Here is a 19,137-nt window from a genome sequence, read left to right as displayed (position 1 = left end):
AGTTGGTTGAACTGACACTTGATTTCAGCTCAGGTCATGATCTCATGGTTCCTGAGATAGAGCTCCAGATTGGGCTCTGCACTGACAGAGCAGAGGCTGCTTGGGATTCTCTCTCTCTTCCCCCTCTGCCCCTCCCTGGCTCACATGCATGCTCTCACATATGTGCTCTCTCTCGCAAAATAAATTAATTAACTTTAAAAAAAGAGATCCAGCAACCTATCTATATCTATGTCATCTATGTCTATACATATATAGTATTATAATATATATCAACCATGAGAAAGAAAAAATCCTGCCATTTGCAACAATATGTATGGCCCAATATGAAGGCATTATGCTAAGTGAAGTAAGTCAAATAAAGACAAATACTAAATGATACAAATTATACATGCAATCTTAAAAAGCATACTCCTACAACCAGGGAGTGGAATGGTGGTTACCAGGGGCTGAAAGGTGAGGGAAATGAGGAGATGTTGGTCAAAGGGTACAAACTTCCAGTTAAGGATGAATAAGTTCTGGGACTCTAATGTGCAACATGATGACTATAGTTAATAATACCATATTATATACTTGAAAGTTGCTAAGAGAGTAGATCTTAAATATTGTCACCACAAAAATAATCATTATGTGACATGATGGAGGTGTTAGCTAATGTTATGGTGGTAATTATTATTAACATGTAAGTGTATCAAATCAATACATCTTATGCCTGAAAGTTATATAATGTTATATATCAATTATATTTCAATAAAGTGAGGGAGGAAGAGTGGGAACCAAACAAACTCTAAATGACCTCTTCTCTAAATGACCATATTCTTACATAGAAATAGAATCCATTAAATATAAATAAATAGCCTTAAAACAATCCAAAAGCTATTGTAGGAAGACATTATCAAATATCTCATTCTAATAGTCGTTTAATATAACCTGTATTAATTTAGGCCTTTTGTGAGGTGTATATTTATTTTTCTTTAACTTTCAACAATTTATTACTCAGTTGTATTTCTGTTTATGAAGTGTCCTTTAAGGTTTAAAAATGAAGTCTGCAATTTTTGATTTTCACTAAATGAGAGGAAATTCTATTCTCCAACCCTCATTCTACGTTTGAATTTGTAGGATACTGAGTAATAAAAAGTCACTTGAATACCAGTCATGTGTCCAAAACTTTGTAGATGCTCTGAGAGATGCTGGATTTAGTACAGAACCATTCTGTTAAGGATCTAGGCCTCCCTCAGTTATAAATGTTAAAGAGATATTTTTACAATAATAGCATCCTCTACAAGAAAGGAACCATGTAAGTAATGATGGCTGACTCTCTGGGAATTGACTCAGCACCATTGCCTTCTTGAAAAGTGCCCACCTTTATCTTCCATGGCATCTTTCTCTTCTGTTTTCTGTTTCACTTTGTAGTCACTTTTTATCAATGTCTTCATGAAGTTCTCCTTTCTCATTAGTCTTTAAACTCTTGGTGTTTGTAGATTTCTGTCCTTGGCTCTCTCTTCCATTTTTGTTTTTTTTGCAAATGTTTATTTATTTTTGAGAGAGAGAGTGTAGCAAGGGAGGTGCAGAGAGAGGCAGGGACGGAGGATCTGAAGCAGGCTCTATGCTGATAGCCAAGGGCCAGATACAGGGCTCTAACTCACGAAAAGGTGAGATCATGACCTAAGCCAAAGTTGGACACTCAACCGACTGAGCCCATCCAGGCGCCCCTCTCTTCCATCTTTTTCAACCCCCCAGGCCCAGTTGAATATATTCATTCCCATGGATAAACTTACACATTGTTTATTCACTTCTTACAGATGAATTTGTTACCCACTTCTCTTCTCAGAGCCCTGACAAACTAGATGACTCCACCAAATGTCTTGAAACTGCAGTTGAATGCATGCGAAACTGAACTCTTCATTTCATCGCCCCTAAGGTATAAACCTCCAGTTTCTGTCTAACCAGTTCAGAAATCATCAATTGCCCATGCCTCCTCCCTTTCCCACACCAACCCACCACCTAAACCACTTCCATGTCTTATAATTTCTGTCTTCTTGCATCTATCGCCTCTCTTTAATCCCTTATCCTTCAGTCACATTCTCATAATTTCTCTCCTGATTTATAGAAACTTGTTTTAAATTGTCTCCTTTGCTCTCAGGTTTTTTCTTACCTTTAATTTACTTTGCATACTTTAAAAAAGCAAATCATGTTATGCAGTTTCAAATTTTCTATTTGCCTTCAACATCAAACACCTTAGCTTGACTAATAAACTCTTCAAAATCTGACCTTTTTGTCTCCGATGTTATGTTTTATAATTTCAACCTTCCTTTTACAATCAACACCTTCCCACTGCCATTCCCTTCCCAATGCTCAACATACACAAGCCCTTGTTTCATTATATTAATCTATTTAGTCTCCTGACTGTATCAGGATCTCCTGGGTTTTCACATACTGCTCTTTTGTCTTATTGATTGATATACTTCCTCCTCCATTTCTTGTCTGTCAGATCCCTACTGGACTTCCTCTGGCTCATAGACCCTTTTATTTTGAACCTGGGTTTCAATGTCTTATCTCTAGGAAGATGTCCTTATAAATACCTTGATCGTGTTTTATAACACATCATTTCACCTGTTTCCATGACTGATTTCATCATAAATTTAAGCACTTTAACTTTAAGGAACTGACACTATTTGAGTTTGTATTTTTAATATCCAGAATTTTGGTTAACACTGGGATAAAAAGTAGATTTTCAATATATTTGTACTGAATTAATGATTGAATAAATAAGCTCATTAATTCATTTATTCCACAAATATATATTAAGTAACTACTATATTTCAAGATCTGTTCTGGCCCTAAAAATAAAATGAGGAAAAAGAAAATAAGAACTCTCCTCTATTGGAACTTTTATTTTATTTGGAAGAGATGGAACATAAATGTTAAATAAGTAATTTCAAATAGAGTAAACAAAAGAAATAGAATCTTGAAGCCTTAAATGTATCTTAACTTCAACAAGTGAATATGAAATTTTTAATTCCCAATTCTCATTTTCTCCTTCTCAATAGAACTCTATTTTTGTTTTAATTGGCAATGTGCCAATCCAACATACTCATTTTTCAGAATTCCTAGTAATTCAGTATATCCATGTGATGTACTCCTAACCAATAAGCTCAAGTCACTGGACAAACCAGACCAGGTTGTTTGGGCTTTTTGCTTCTTTTTTTCCTTCATCCATCCTTCTACCTGGGAAGTGGGACAGATGATTATCAAACATGACAATCAGTCATACCCTAAGCATGCAAAGTAGGAAGACAGGAATCTGATTCTTAAGCAGCATTATCAACCATGACTTCCCTAACCCTAGGCTCCACGTCAGGAGTAAACGCTTATTTACTAAGCCACTTTGTTAAGCTTCTGTTAAGTGTACTCTAATGCAATCCTAACTCTTACAGTAGCTATCCAGATATTAGTGAAAGAAAAATGCTCACATATTTCAGAGAATCAGCAGTTAGTACAAGACACATTTTACCATTACGAAAATATAAAAATAACGTTCAAAATATTTTTGTGAAAATTTGCATTTTGTATCTATACAAGAGGATTTTAGAATGAGAAAAATATGTATTATTTTAATTCTTATTAAACAGAGCCATATAATTTTATAGTATTGACATCAATATATTCCTGATCTGTAGAAGATATAGCAAGTAAATGACACTATGAAAAATCTTATAAAAGATTGGACATGGACAGAAAAAGTCACTTAAGAACAGAACGCATGAAACTGATACTTTTCTTAGTGGGGGTGTGGCAGACAGGGAATAATATTAGCAGAGTCAGCAAATACATAATGTCATGAAGACCAATAAGGTATTTTTTCTTTGTACATTTTTAACCCATGATTGTCTCCTGATGGTAATCTAAATATTATAGCTTCATTTCTTCAGCCTCTGACTCTGATATTTAAAAAAAGAAATTACATTTAAAATTAACCTAGGAAGATTAATACTTAAGTTTTCATTAATTTTTTTCCTTAGGGGAAGAGTTCATCAGCTTCTCCTTAGCCACCTGGGATTGTGAGTGTGTGTGTGGTGCTCATGTGTGTCCATAACTGACTTTACATACAGTTTTTGGTACAGAAAGGAGGAAAGAAAATGAGCAAAAAGATTTTTACTCCCAAATTGCTTGTATGTGGTATTTTCGTTCCTGATTAAAAACACAAAATTAAAAAGCTTATGTTTTATTAACACTTGAAACAAATAATATGAATTCACCCTCCCTAGAAAGATGGAGCAGAGCAATTCTTCATGAAAGGCTCTAGGAGCTATCTCCAGACCGAATATGGATCCCCTGCCCTGCAGTCTCCAGCAGGGTATTAGGTATCAGCTGCCTCAAAGGTTGGCGCCAACCTTCTTCTTCAGTGCACCACAAACCAGAATTAATTGCAAATCAATCGAACAAAGTACAACTGATCAGTAAACCAATTAGTAACTTTAGCTATTCATCCTGTCTTCATTTACTAGGGGGAAAAGTGGGAAATGGAAGTGCTTTTTAGACCACATATAAGATTCCAGTCTTTCCCTCACTGCCCTCTGCTTCCCCACACATTTACATTACAAGAACATTCATATGTAAACCCTGTGGAAAGCATGTTGCATAAATATTATGTAAGTAGCCTTATAATTTGTCCATTTGGGAAGTATAAATTAGCCCTGGAGGAGCTATAATTGCTGGAGAAAATAAAACCAAATAAATTTTCCAATGCAAATATGGTATATTTTTTAAATTAGCTTGAGAAAAAAATTAATATAGCACTTTGTCTACAGTTTTATTATATTATACTCATTCTTAAATGGTATATATTTGAAGGTCTCTGATTTAAGGGTAAGTATCTCCTAGAGTTATATGGCAATAGTTATCCTAAATTTCATTATGTGGGTGATATATTTTTGGTGTATATATATGTATATACCAAAGGATAGAAAAAATACTAATATGTACTAAATACAGTATATATAAAATAGACTAAACATAGATATAAAATAAATTTATATTTATAGTTTTCTCAGTTTCCTGTCAGTGCCAAATGAATTCCACCACTGACGTGTTACCTGTTACACTGACATGTGTTACCTCATGTGTTACCTGTTAGTGATTGGAGGTTCATATTATATACTTTGTACACGTTTACATTCTAATACTTATCAGGATTCTTTTTCTTTACTTAATTGCAGTGCAGAATATCAATTTCCAGTGAATCACTAGACTGGTTTTATATAAAATTATTCTGCTTGAGGGGCGCCTGGGTGGCTCAGTCGGTTAAGCGTCCGACTTCGGCTCAGGTCACGATCTCGCGGTCCGTGAGTTCCAGCCCGGTGTCGGGCTCTGTGCTGACTGCTCAGAGCCTGGAGCCTGTTTCAGATTCTGTGTCTCCCTCTCTCTGACCCTCCCCCATTCATGCTCTGTTTCTCTATGTCTCAAAAATAAATAGACGTTAAAAATAGTTTTAAAAAATTATTCTGCTTGAGAAAGAAATGAAATTCAAGTTAGTACTGTCATTCGTAGAAGATAATGGGTTTTTAGTGTAGCTCAAGAGAAAATATTTTAAAAACTTGCGTTGTCTTATTATGAATTCAGGCCATTGCTAATGCCATCCTGTGAATACAAATGGTGGTATCCCAAAAAAGTAAATTTTTACATACACTAGTTAAAATAGAATGAGTTCATTGGAGACCACTTGAAATTCCCATGGAAATTCATCCAGTTAATTTACTTACAATAGTCTTCTGTAGGCTCTGTTGCTTAAAAATCAATGATAGAGAAAACCTAAATTGTCATCATGTTGTTTTTAATCACTGCAGAGTAATTTATTTACTTCAAAAATGTTTTCTTCCAAAAATAAATATATTTAAATAGGAAATTCTAAGATAAAGGAGTAGATTGTCTAATAAATTCACTTCATGAATAGTACCTTAAAACAGAGTATTTTTTCCCACCCCTTGTGACACTGCTGTCATTCATTTCACTTATCCACACACTATAATCACCCAGAATTGTTATTATTACTTTGAACAGTTATCTTTTAGATAAGTTAATAATAAGAAAAATAAAAGATTTTATTTTTGATTTAATGTATTCATTCTTAAATAATCTTTTTATATAGATCCAATTTTCTGATCTATATCCATTTTCTTCGGCCTGAAAAACTGAACATTTCTTCCTGGTAGGTATGCTGGCAATGTATATATTACACTTTCAAAAATTATCCTACAGGGGCACTTGGGTGGCTCAGTCTGTTAAGCATCTGACTCTTGATTTCAGTTCAGATCAAGATCTCACCGTGGTCTGTGAGATCAAGCCCCATGCTGGTCTCTGCACTGACAGTGCAGAGCCTGCTTGGGATTCTCTGTTTCCCTCTCTCTCTGCCCCTCATCTGCGTACTCTCTCTCTCCCTGTCTCTGTCTCTGTCTCTCTGTCTCTCTCTCTCTCTCTCAATAAATAAATAATGAAAATCATGTAAAAATTTAAATAATAAAAAATTGTCCTACAGTTGTTTTCTTTTTTTTCCCCCCAGTCTCTTTTTTCTCTGTTTTTTTAGTTTGGGAAGTTTCTACTGACCTATTTTCAGGCGTAGAAAAGCTTACTTCCTCAGCTATGTTGAGCACACTGTTGAGTCCATCAAAGGCATTCATCATTTCCGTTAGTGTCTTTATTTCTGGCATTTCTTTTTGATCCTTTCTTAAAGTTCTTATGTCTCTGCTTATACTATCCCATCTTGCTTGTTGTCTATCTTTTTTTGCCCTATCGGCTCCTGTAAAATGTTAGTCATAGTTACTTTAAATTCCCTGACAATTCCAACATTCATGTCTGAGTCTGTTTCTGATTATTGCTTTATCTCTTCATACTGTGTTTACTTGCCTTTTGGCATATCTTGAATTTTTTTTATTAAAAACTGGACATGTGTATTAAATAATAAGAACTGAGGTAATCTGGTATTTCGTGTGAGAATTTACAGTAGGCTGGCTAGAAGTCAGGCTATGTTTAATGTGTGTTCTAGCTATAGGTGCCAAAGGCTTCCAAGTCCTCTAATGTCCTTAGCTTTGTATCCCCTCTTGACTTTGACCTTCCCTATATATTCTTCAAATGAAGCATCCATATTTTTCAGCTGTAATTCACTGTTATACTTGAGGATTACTGGCATTATGGTAATATGTAGAGGAGGAAGGGAGCTCTATACCCTTCTAGTTGAATGTCACCGTCTTCAGTGAGGCTGTGCCTTGGAGCTGTGACATTCACAAGTGCTTCTTCAGTGGCACAACTTTTTTTTTCCTCTGCCTCCTGCTTCTTTCCTTGACAGCATTGCCCCTAATTTATTTCCCTGAATCCCTGATCCATTTTGGAAAAAAAAATTTAGTTATTGTTTCTTTGAATTGTGTTTCTCTTCTCTTAGGTGAGACAGCAAGGCTACAAGTTGGTTTAATGGGAGGAGAAATACCCCTCCTCCAAATAGTATAAAATATTGGCAAAGCCATTTCTCCTGGAGTACAGACCTTTTATATGGTATAAGTTCTCGGCATATTTCACAATGATTACTCCTTCCCTTCCCCTGCCAGCATCATGAGGGTATCTTTCTCAGATCTTCACCATGAGAATTTAGGATAAGGGAAGGTGGTGGCTAGAAATAAAGATTATAAAAAGGGGGTGATTCCCGTAAGACTGTCACCCCAGTAGTTTCTTAATCTTATGCCAGTTAACACTCAGACTCCAATAACTTGTAAAAATTAACATTTAAGTGTTTCTACCAGTGTAACAAGGCTCCAGCAACTCATATTCCAGACACGCAGAGCTCAACTGTGTTTCTGGGTGTGAGTCTGTCTCTCCAAATTTTGGGGTAGCAATTTTCCCTGTAACCTCAATTCTCTGATGTATCAAAGAAAAGTCATTTATTTTCAGTTTGTCATTTTTTTCCTAGTTGTAGGACAGAAGTGATAAATTCCAATCTCTTTACATGTTAGAGTGGAAACAAGAAGTCAATGCTACAATGTAAGGAAACACAGGTTACTACAGTAAAACCTTAGGATGATAAAATTCAAGTGTGGGAGACAGGAAAAACTTTTGGAGTGAGATCATAACAGATAAATTAGCTATGTGAACATTCATAGAAAGAACTTTCTAGACAGAGAGTTTAGTAAAAAAAAAAAAAGGCACATAGGTGCGAGAAAGCAGTGGAACCTCATGTAGTACAATCGAGCTGTAGTATAGAGTTCAAAAAGGCAATATTAAGAAATAAGTTTACCGGGGCGCCTGGGTGGCGCAGTCGGTTAAGCGTCCGACTTCAGCCAGGTCACGACCTCGCGGTCCGTGAGTTCGAGCCCCGCGTCAGGCTCTGGGCTGATGGCTCGGAGCCTGGAGCCTGTTTCCGATTCTGTGTCTCCCCCTCTCTCTGCCCCTCCCCCGTTCATGCTCTGTCTCTCTCTGTCCCAAAAATAAATAAACGTTAAAAAAAAAAGAAAGAAATAAGTTTACCAAAATAAACATACCTATTCCTTGCATATTTTTCTAGTATTTTCTGTTAATATTTTTCCTGGTATCCAGTTACATAAAATCAAAGTTATGTAATTAAAAGATTGATTTCCGCACATAGAATCAGCACACAGTTTAGAGGGATGCTAAATAGTCTAATCCATCAAAGAAAAAAAACTCCTGTGATATTAGTGTGTTCTTCTCCCTTTTTCTTGTATATTTAAAAGGACACAAACACGTACTCATTTAACTTTAGCAGGGAATTATGGCAATAAATAGAACAACTTGTTCGTTTTTATGTTTATTCTATTGTGTTTTGTTTGACAAGTGTGAAGGGGGATCAAAAGAGAAGGTGCATAAAGGGACTTTGAGGCAGAGAGGCTAATAAGAGCACACCTTCTCTTCTTAAAATATTTTTAATTGTTTTATTCAGTTTTTGAGAGAGAGAGAGCATGAGCAGCGGAGGGGCAGAGAGAGGGAGACACAGAATCCGAAGCAAGCTCCAGGATCCAAGCTCTCAGCACAGACCTTGACATGGGGCCCGAATTCATGAACCACGAGATTATGACCTGAGCCGAAATCGGATGCTCAACCAACTGAGCCACCAGGTGCCCTACAAGTTCTCTTTTTATTGCTGTAGCCACTATTCAAGACTGAAGACTTTCACAATCACTGAAAACGGAGGGTTATTGAACATCTCCTCCCCCTATAGGTGAGCAACCACCCCAACCTCTGCACAGGTAGCTGTAGCAACCAATGATGTCATCTACAGTTATAAAGGATTTTAATTTGTGTGACATTACTTCTGTCCTTATAACTCAAATATGACTCTTCAATTTATACACTGACAAAAGAAGAATGCCATCCCAAGTATGTAAAGTTGAGTAACTGATAACACTGCTGCTTTATCTTTGGTGTATAGTTTATATTTTAACTTGCTGGAGTCAAGGTCCATTTCTTTTTTCTTTCTTTCTGAATAACCAAGGACACTGACAATGCTACTTACATAAAAACAGGAGCACATATAGATTTATATTCAAGTGGGAAATTCTTATTTGTTTCAATAACATAATAAATGTTTTGATTTCTAATTTGCTTAAGAAGCTTTTAAAGAACTTAGGAGATTGAATTAAATCTAAAAATATACATACATATTTGACAAGTTTTATTTCAAACATGAAAATTAACATTGTCCTTGATATTCTTTAATTATGAGTAGTAGATTTCTGCCTCCCTTTAGCCTTGGTCCTGAGGCTGAGTTTCCTGTTAGAGATGGTAGTAAGATGATAGAGAAGAAATGTAACAGAGCGATTACCTCATAATAAACTTGAAGATGACCAATTCTAGAAAAGCAAGGACATGCTCAGAGAACCTAAGTCACCTTCAATATGGCTTGTATGAAAGCCCTCTCTTTCTTTCCAACCCTGCACCCCTGGTCTCTTTCTATTCCCTGTCTCTGTATTCCTGTTCCATTACCTTTGTTTTCATGTATATGGCCCAATTTGGGTTTATTAGAATTGGAGAAAATTTTGCTATCAAGTAGACAATAGCTTCAGGTTCCTTAAATATTCTATGGTCTGGGAAAAATTTTCTCCATGCCCAATATCTGTATTTACTAACAGTATTTGTACAGAACTAGAGCTCTGAGGGGGGTTCCAGAAAGTATGTCTATACTTAGCAGCCTTAGTTTCAGATTACAATTTTATTGCATTAATTGGGTAACCTGAGCATTCACCCAACCTGGTTCTTATGTCAGCATCTTCTAGCATAGAAGGATTTAATTTTCCACCTCTATTCCCTCACTTGTTTGTGCTTTTATCTCAACAATTACTTTCAGTTTTATTATATATTAATACTCATTGCATTGCTGGTCATCACCTGTAAGCCCAAGGTCAAAATTCCAAAAAAGATGCCACTTTCTCTCCAGGGACATCTGCAAAGGAATATAAATAAGAAAATCCACACTTCTCCACTACGAGTCATTTCCTCAGTTAATCCAAGATGACTCTCTTGGCTAGACAAATAATAGAGTATACAATTTTTTACTCAAGGATCAGGGCTATTTGTAAGTGGAGTTGTAGCGAAGGTGGTGAATGGTTAAAGTTGGTAAAAGATTCTTGGCTACCACAGATTTGCTTCAGGATCCAAAGGACTACCCACTGAGAGGTTATGCTCCTCTTCACACAGGTATTACTTCCACCATGGGCTTCCACTTCTAATTTCCTTGCTTTCAAATATGGCACTGCCTCCCACTCCTTCTTCCAAGTTTTCTCGACGAAACTTCACTCTATGCACAGGTGAGACCTCATCCTGGATCCACCTCTCTTAACTCACTTGTACATTTCCCAAGTGTGAGTCATTGATTCCAGAAATTATCTCAGAATGTTAGCAATACAGAAGTTCTGGTCACAACACCACAAGCTAAATATAAGAAAGGATGGGAAGAAGCTTTGGGGCTCTAAATGTGGAAAACAAATCCAGTGTGGGTAAAGGTCAACTAGAGTAGATTTCCTCACCAGTGTGGATTTCAACACACCCAATACTTGAACTATTTTACTTTTAAGACAGAGCATCGTTGGGAGGCCCGAGTGGTTCAGTTGGTTAAGCGTCCAACTTCAGATCAGGTCATGATCACACAGGTGGTGGGTTAGGTCCTTGTATCAGGCTCTGTGCTGATGGTTCAGAGCCTGGAGCCTGCTTCAGATTATGTATCTCCCTTTCTCTCTGCCCCTCCCCCATTTGAGTTATCTCTCCTCTCTCTCTGTCTCTGTCTCTATTTCTCTCTCAAAAATAAATAAATAAACATTAAAAAAAAAGCATCATTGCCCACATTTCCCAAAGACCAATGATTTTAAAGGAGAGTATAGGCTAATACCATTAAGAGGTAGAAAATTCATGCAAAGTGCTCTCATCAATGAACTTTGTAATTTACATTATTAAGTTGAACAATTAAGTTATCTTATAGATACTCAAATATTCATACCACTGTTTTCTACCTTCCCTACTGAGTAAAAAAGTAAGCAAAATTATCACTTTTATTACTATTAGGAGCCAGATTGTTGAGTGTGGCTTTAGATCTCTTTGTTATGTGGGTTTGCACTATTAAATTCCAATTATACACAAAGCTAAACTAGGAGAGTCTTTCCAAACAGAAGGGGCCAGCATGGTTCTGATTTATGACATAAAAAGGCAGAAGGAAACTCATTCTTTCTATAGGCGTTTGTACTCAAGAGGAGAAAAGGACAGCTATGATCTGAGTGTGCCCGGTTTTTCTTCTCTAAGTTCAGTCAGTAAAGGAGCAAACGTGTGCTTAGGGAAAATCTTTCCAGAAGACTGAAAAAGCAGAGAACATGCTGCCTTCTATCACAGACTAGTACAAGTATATACTGCCTTATCCATAACTTTGAAATCAAAACGGCTCTATTTTTTTCAAATTTGTAGCAAACTCATTTAGCTGCAAAACCTCAACTGAACAGATATTATGCCATTTATTCATTGCTCCTAGTTGGAGCAAATATTCCTTATTTTTGTTATAGACATACTAACTTGTTGTTAAGCTATTGTCTCACTCCAATCCACCCTTCCGTATTTGGCTCTGCAAAGTTGGGCCTGGAACACTCCAAACACATTTTTCCTTTGCCAACTGGTTTCCCATGCTGTTTTACCAGTAAGGGGCACTAAAGGGAGGCAGGAACAGGAGAGAAGAGACTTGCTTCTTTCTGCTGGGTTGCTGTTCCTACAGAGTCCCTTCCGTAGGTAATTCCAGCCCCCAGCTTCTTTTGGTGCCTCTAGAATCAGCCTCATAGTTACAGCTGGGAAATGCTTTTTTCTAACCTTTGAAATTCCCATAAACTTTTCTTGCTATTATTTTCTCTGGATCCCGTAGTGTTTTCTGTACTTCTATCTCTCCAGCACCTATGTAGCCAATCTCATATATTAAACTTCTTCTACTGATATATCTGGTAGATTTCTTTTGTCTTGACTGGATTGTGACTGATACTGGTGTGCTCCCCCAGGACCTGCTGGGTGTATTATGCAAGACATGGCATATATACTATATTACCTTTCTAAAACTCAAAAATTTCATAATTACAAAATACATCTCATGCTTAAGCTTTTGAGCAAGAGATTAAGTACGACTATTTTTGTAGTTCTTTTAAATAACTGCATCAGAGGGCACCTGGGTGGCTCAGTCGGTTGAGATCTGACTTCGTCTCAGGTCATGATCTCTTGGTTCCTGAGTTGGAGCCCCACATCTGGCTCTCGGCTGTCAGTGCAGAGCCCACTTTGGACCCTTTGTCGCCCTTCTCTCTCTGCCCCTCCCCCGCTTACACTCTCTTTCTCAAAAATGAATAAAACATTTAAACAACTGCATCAGAATCCCCTGGGTTGCTTTTCCGAAAGGCAGAATCCTTGGCTCCACTAGAGACCTCAGAATTAGGTTACATGGCTTAGGTTTCAGCATTGTTTTTATTTTTATTTCTTTTTTTAATTATTTTTTTTAGAAAAAGAGAGTGCATGCACATATGAGAGCAGGGGAGTGGCACAGACAGAAGGAGAGAGATAGAATCCCAAGCAGGCTCCTCACTGTGCAGAGCCTGACTCAGGGCTCGATCTCCTGAACTGTGAGATCATAACCTGAGCTGAGATCGAGAGTCAGAAGGTTAACCAACTGAGCCACCTAGGCAACCCTAGGCTCTAGCATCTTTAAAATCTTTCCCCAGCTGATCTTCTTGCTTGGTTTAAGAACCACCCTCTTCTATCCACTAGAAAGCAAAAGTAGGCACATATACCTTAGTGGCTACTCTCCTAAGAGCAAACAGAGAAGCTATGAACTGACCATTCAAGAAAGTTCTCGTTAATATACTACACAAAAGCCTATTTTCTCATAAGACTCTGTCTGAGGAAAAGAGAGGAGATAGTTTATTGGTACCTGTATTAGTCTGACTGAAGAACAAAACAAACGTATAATAATTGAGGTCATGTTTAGGCTGGCTTCCACCAGCACCATCCTTGAGACCACCCACTGCTGAGCACCTTGCCAATTAAGGTTGAGTAGCATTGTATGCTTTCTTTTGGTATCTAGCCTCTGGTTCCTCTCAGCCTCTATAACCTGGTGAATTCTGCTGCTGCTTTTTATGTTAGCTCTTCTTTCCTTACTACCACTAACGGATGCCTATGGAGATACAAATGGGTGTTTGACAACTATCCTAACACCCTGCAGTTTCTGAACTATGTATGCAAATGAAGCTATGTCTGCAACCCCTTAGGAAACATTTCTTCTCAGTATAGATTAAACAATTATGGTGAGGGCTCCTGGGTGGCTCATTCTGGTAAGCATCCGACTCTTGATTTCTTTTGGCTTAGGTCAAGGTTTGGGAATGTGAGCCCTGCTGTTAGTGCAGACTTGCTTGGGATTCTCTCTCTCCTTCTCTCTCTGCCCCTTTCCCACTCACGCTTTCTCTCTCTCAAAAATAAATAAACTTAAAAAACACAATTATCATGGTATTCAAAAGTGAAACGTGGTATGCATCCAAATTACCAGCAAGATAATGGAGGTGTGTGGGTAGATACTTGTATTTAATTGATACTGAGTAGATAATAGAAAACTTTCCCTCCATATGATGCAAATATAAAATTATTTAAGTACTTAATCCAAGTGCAAATATACACATTCATACAATCACATACTTAGAATAATATAAAGTTAGGCTTGAAGGGACTTTGATCATAATTGAAACAATCATTGTATAGGTAGCCTCTAAACTGTTTTAATTGCACACCATTATATTCACCTATTTAATGTGTGTAGATATACATGGACTACTGTATTAATACGATATGCACATTACAAATCATACAGGAAAACATGAGAGAAAGAAAACAAATATATGCAGAAGCTCCAAGGTTGTCTTCCTCAATCCCAACAGAGCACCCAGCATGTACCATCAAGTGCACACACCTGGAGAGCAACGGAACGGCAATAATAATCGACATCTATATAGAAAGGAAAAGCAAATCAACAACAATGCCAGCAACTGAGTATGACTATCATCAATGCCAGATCACTCAGGTAAGCATACTCACACCCTCTCTGTTGCTATGGCAATTGATGAGAAATCTTGCTTTGCCATTTTTTGGTCGGGGTAAGTGTGATGTCTTGTCTTGCTTTCCCTCTCAAAGTCCCATGGTTTGTTTTTGTTTTTGTTTTTGTTTTGTTGTTGTTACAAATAAAAGTTGCTGAAGGCATCTCACTCACCACATTCCTACCTTATTTTTCCCCTTCACTGCAGCCCCTTCTAACATATTGTGTGGCCTCCTTACATTACTTTTTCCCCAAAACTATTTTTGATTATCATGTAGATATATAGTATGAATACCAGCATATGCTCCCAAAAGATGGATTTTCCACAAATTAAAATATTCTATTTAGCTCTAAATATGGAAACTAAAAATATACAACCCACTGTGAAATGAATTACTTATACATTGTGTGTCACATTTTAAACTAGCAACTCTATAACCTTAAAATACAGCTCAATCTTAAAGTATTAATTTTGAAATGATGCATTTGTGCTAATGATTTACTGGGAGGAAAAATCCTTTAATCTACCCCTTTTGCTTATGAACTTGAAAGTTGAACTCCATAGAAATGACTGACTGCAACAGCAGGGCTTTTCACCAGCTGATCAAAATTAACAGTTTCTTTCAATTGTTCTAATTAAGACCAAGGGGAGTTCTGGAATGTACCAACAGTATCTCAAATTGCTCTGTTGCTTAAAACTAGCTCTTGGGAAGGAGTATCAGCTTTTCCCTACAAATAGTTTAGTCTAAGTTGCTATTCTTACTATTTAATAAAAGACCTTTTATGAATATATCCCATGAGAATTATTTTCAGTTTTATTAGTTTAAAAAGGATAACAATTAAAGATAAGAAACATAATCATCTTGAGTAGAAATTTGTTAGAAACCAGAGGTTCTACCAATGATGTGTAAAACTGATGAAAGCTTTATAAATACTGGTTAGTGTTTTGCATAGTAATAATTTTATCTTAATAATTATTTGACATTCATACTGGAGGCACAACTAGATAAATCAGATAATTGAATCATGAATATAGTAATATAAAAATCAAACTTTTTTAATATTAAGTAATCTAAGAGTATTGTTGAAAGTGTGTATTTTTTCTGCTAGCTGAATATCTCTCAAGAAACATTTTATAAGAAATGCTTTCCTACTACATTTTGGTCTATTGTTATTCATCCTCTAAAGTTCTGATCTGGGTTATTAATAGTACATGTTTTCTTCTTAATAGTAATTTATTTAAAAATTATTCACTTAAAATGTTCATTTTCTTCAATGATCTTGCTTTGGAAGATTTAAATAGGTTTTTGCTATAAATAAAACATTTACCTTAAACGTTATATAAATACTAAAGAGTACATAAAACAAATACCAGTATTTTCATCATTGAAGAAAAAGCAGGGTAAAGTTTAAAATCTTGACCTGTATGCAATTCAATAGTAGGTTATTTAAATGTTACTTATAAAGTGATAAAAATAATAAAAAAAATTTTAAGGTCAACCAATTAAATTCCAAGTGTCCTACATATTATGATAAAGATTCCAGATCCCCATAAGTCAACCAAACACCAGCTTGCTTATAAAGTATGATTGTGTTATGAGTGATGAAAATATTTTGCCTTGCTTCATCACCATTTTAAGACATTTCTTCTTTGAATGTGGCAATTCTCAGTTTAAAGACCTTTGAGAGGGCATACTCTTTAACCTCATACACAATCCCTAAATAAGTAATTGACTCTTTCAACTCTCACCGCTGTGTTAAGATACAAGCAATCTCTTGTTGTAATTAGCATTCTTTCCTAGGAGAAGGATGATGACTGGGTGGCTAAGTGGGCTAGCAGTCTTCAGAGAAGCATTCTCTTCCCTAGGGCTGGTCACAGACTATTTAAAACCACTGTGAAAGAGTCAACAGGATTAACATAGAGTCAACTTCCTTGGGAAATGGAGCCAAAGAGATTCTAAGGAGACAAAATACTTCAAGGCAATCACACTAGTGGTGAAAATCTCCAGACTTACTGGTCTTGTCACATCTAATTTAACTGATGACATGAACATTAAGCAGGGCCACAAAGTCTTTTTTTTTTTTTATGAGCTTAAACTCTTTTTTTACTTCCTGAAAGCTCAGAATATTTCCATTTTTTCTTTCAAACAGAAACTGAAGTGGAATCCATCATAAAAACTCAGAAAACATCCTCTATTGAGACATGCATGGAAGATGATTAGCACCTTTAAATAGAAATTATTTTATCACTAAATTTTAAAATGTATTCAGTTTTCTTCTATTTCTAATTTTTATCATGTATTTTTTAAAAGTTTTAATTACACATAAAGTGTTACATAAATTATATGTAAAAATTTTACTTTATAGATAATTAAAGATACTTAAAATTAATATATATTTTTGTGGAACTCTGTGTAAATTTCTATAAGGATTTGAGTACATTGTTATTATCAAGTATCATAATTGAGAATTTAAATATGTAAGCATAAAATAGAACTTTAGAAAACACTTTCATTATTTATTAAATGATCATTTCATTGTCTATAGGTTTAGTCCAAATATTCTATTAATGTTAGTTTTTTTCACAGAAGATGAAGATTTAAAATATGAAGAGGGTTCATTCTTTGTTTCATCTGTATAATAAGAAAGGCATTTTATTAGCTATTAATACAAGCTGTGTACAAATCATGTGCATATTTATAATGAAGATAAAAATAACATGCAGTTCTCTCATCTAAAGCAGTTATAGTGTAGTTGGTTAATCAGACATATTGATGAATAATAGGACCTATTAACTATAGATGGTGGGCTAGGTCTGGAAATACCCAGCTTCTAGGTTGAAACTGCAACACTGGGATAACCATGTGGGCCAGCATTAAATTCCATCCCAGGAGAGTTGCAGATGTCAAAAACCCTTTGGGTGGGAGAAAGCCTGGAGCTTTTAATTATGTATCAAATTTAAAGTGGATCAGTTTTCTACGGAAAAGAAATTTTATTGTAATAGAAAATATATGAATAATTATTTTGTATTATTATGATTATTTGTTGGTTCGAGGGTTGAAGATTCAAGTAAATCTGGGATGGAGTTCAAACAATTTACTCATTAATTCATTCATTTATGCATGTAATCACTTAATAACAAGCACTTACGTAGTGCATACAATGTGTTTGGCATTGATTTATCTACTTTACAATTTCTTCCCTCATCTAAGATTTTGTATTTCCTGGTATATGTAATTGTATGGACTTTCACAGACGAAGTAAGCTAACTCTGTTCATGATAGTGACACTGGCCTAGAGTTAATTGGAAAGAAGGATGCAGGAAAACTAAAAATAGAATCTACCACAAGAGAATCTGTGCCTCAGGAAAAAAAAATTAAAAGAAGACCAAAGCCGACCTAATAAGGGCAATTCAGTGATAAAGCATGAACGTCAACAGGATGGCTATTACTTAAAGCCTTCTTGACTCCTATTTTCTGAACATCTTATGCCTCCTGAGAATGAAAAAGTTACTGTATGATGTTGTGTGACATTTTGTGTATAAACCATTTCATCAAACGCTGATAGTTGGTGCCCAAGCAAGCCTGGTATGGGACACCCATAAATGTGTCACATTAAATGGGAGGAACATTTCCTCTTCTGACTTTGAAACAAACCTAGAATTGGTACAGCTATGTGATAATTGAGAAATTAGTTAAGATAATGTTTGAAGAATCTGAAACCTAAAGTGTGTCTTAAATATGCTGAGCTGATTTACATAAGAAAGGAACCTTGGAATGAATACTGAAAGCCTTGCATTCTCACAGGTGGAGGCTGATTGGGTAGAAAAATTCATATTCAAAACGCTGATGACTTCAAATTTGCAGAGGTCATTATCTACTTTCAGAAGAGATCAAAATGCCATAAAAGGTTAAATCCTAACCTTCTGCTATACTGAAAAATGATACCATGGCTTGGGGCCTTATTATTCAACCCCTATGATTGAAAAGCTAATGGAAAAAAATTGAAGGTAGATAAACTGGCGTTGTGTCAGAAAAAGTTACATTTCCTAGTCTGTTATTTGGATACCATTAAAATACTACACTAGATTGTAAAAATGATTTACCAAATCTTCCATTCTGTGAAAATGTTTCTAACATAAAGGGCCATGTTGCTAAGAAATCAAACAAAATACCGCAGCAGAATTTGATAGGTTAAAAAATTGGCTATTTGAAGATAAAGTACTTGAATTTGAAAAACAAAAACACAAAAATGATGCAACCCAATATTTAGGGAATCCATTGTTTACTCATATATTAATATGAAAACAAAACAAAACAAAAACAAAAACATTATTTTGCAAAATTATATTACCAGACTTCTTAAAAACTGCAGCTGCATAGACAATGTCAATAGGTAGGTAGGTAGGTAGGTAGGTAGGTAGGTAGGTAGGTAGATAGATAGATGATAGATGGATGGAGAGATAGATTTTATTAGGACAAATGGACTTCAGTTTATAGAGATGAGAGGAATACATCTGGTTTTCCCTAGGAATATTTAAATAATAG

The sequence above is a fragment of the Felis catus genome, chromosome A1, assembly GCF_018350175.1.
Source record: "Felis catus isolate Fca126 chromosome A1, F.catus_Fca126_mat1.0, whole genome shotgun sequence".
In the NCBI taxonomy this organism is placed as follows: Eukaryota; Metazoa; Chordata; class Mammalia; order Carnivora; family Felidae; genus Felis; species Felis catus.
This window is presented reverse-complemented; position numbering follows the sequence as displayed.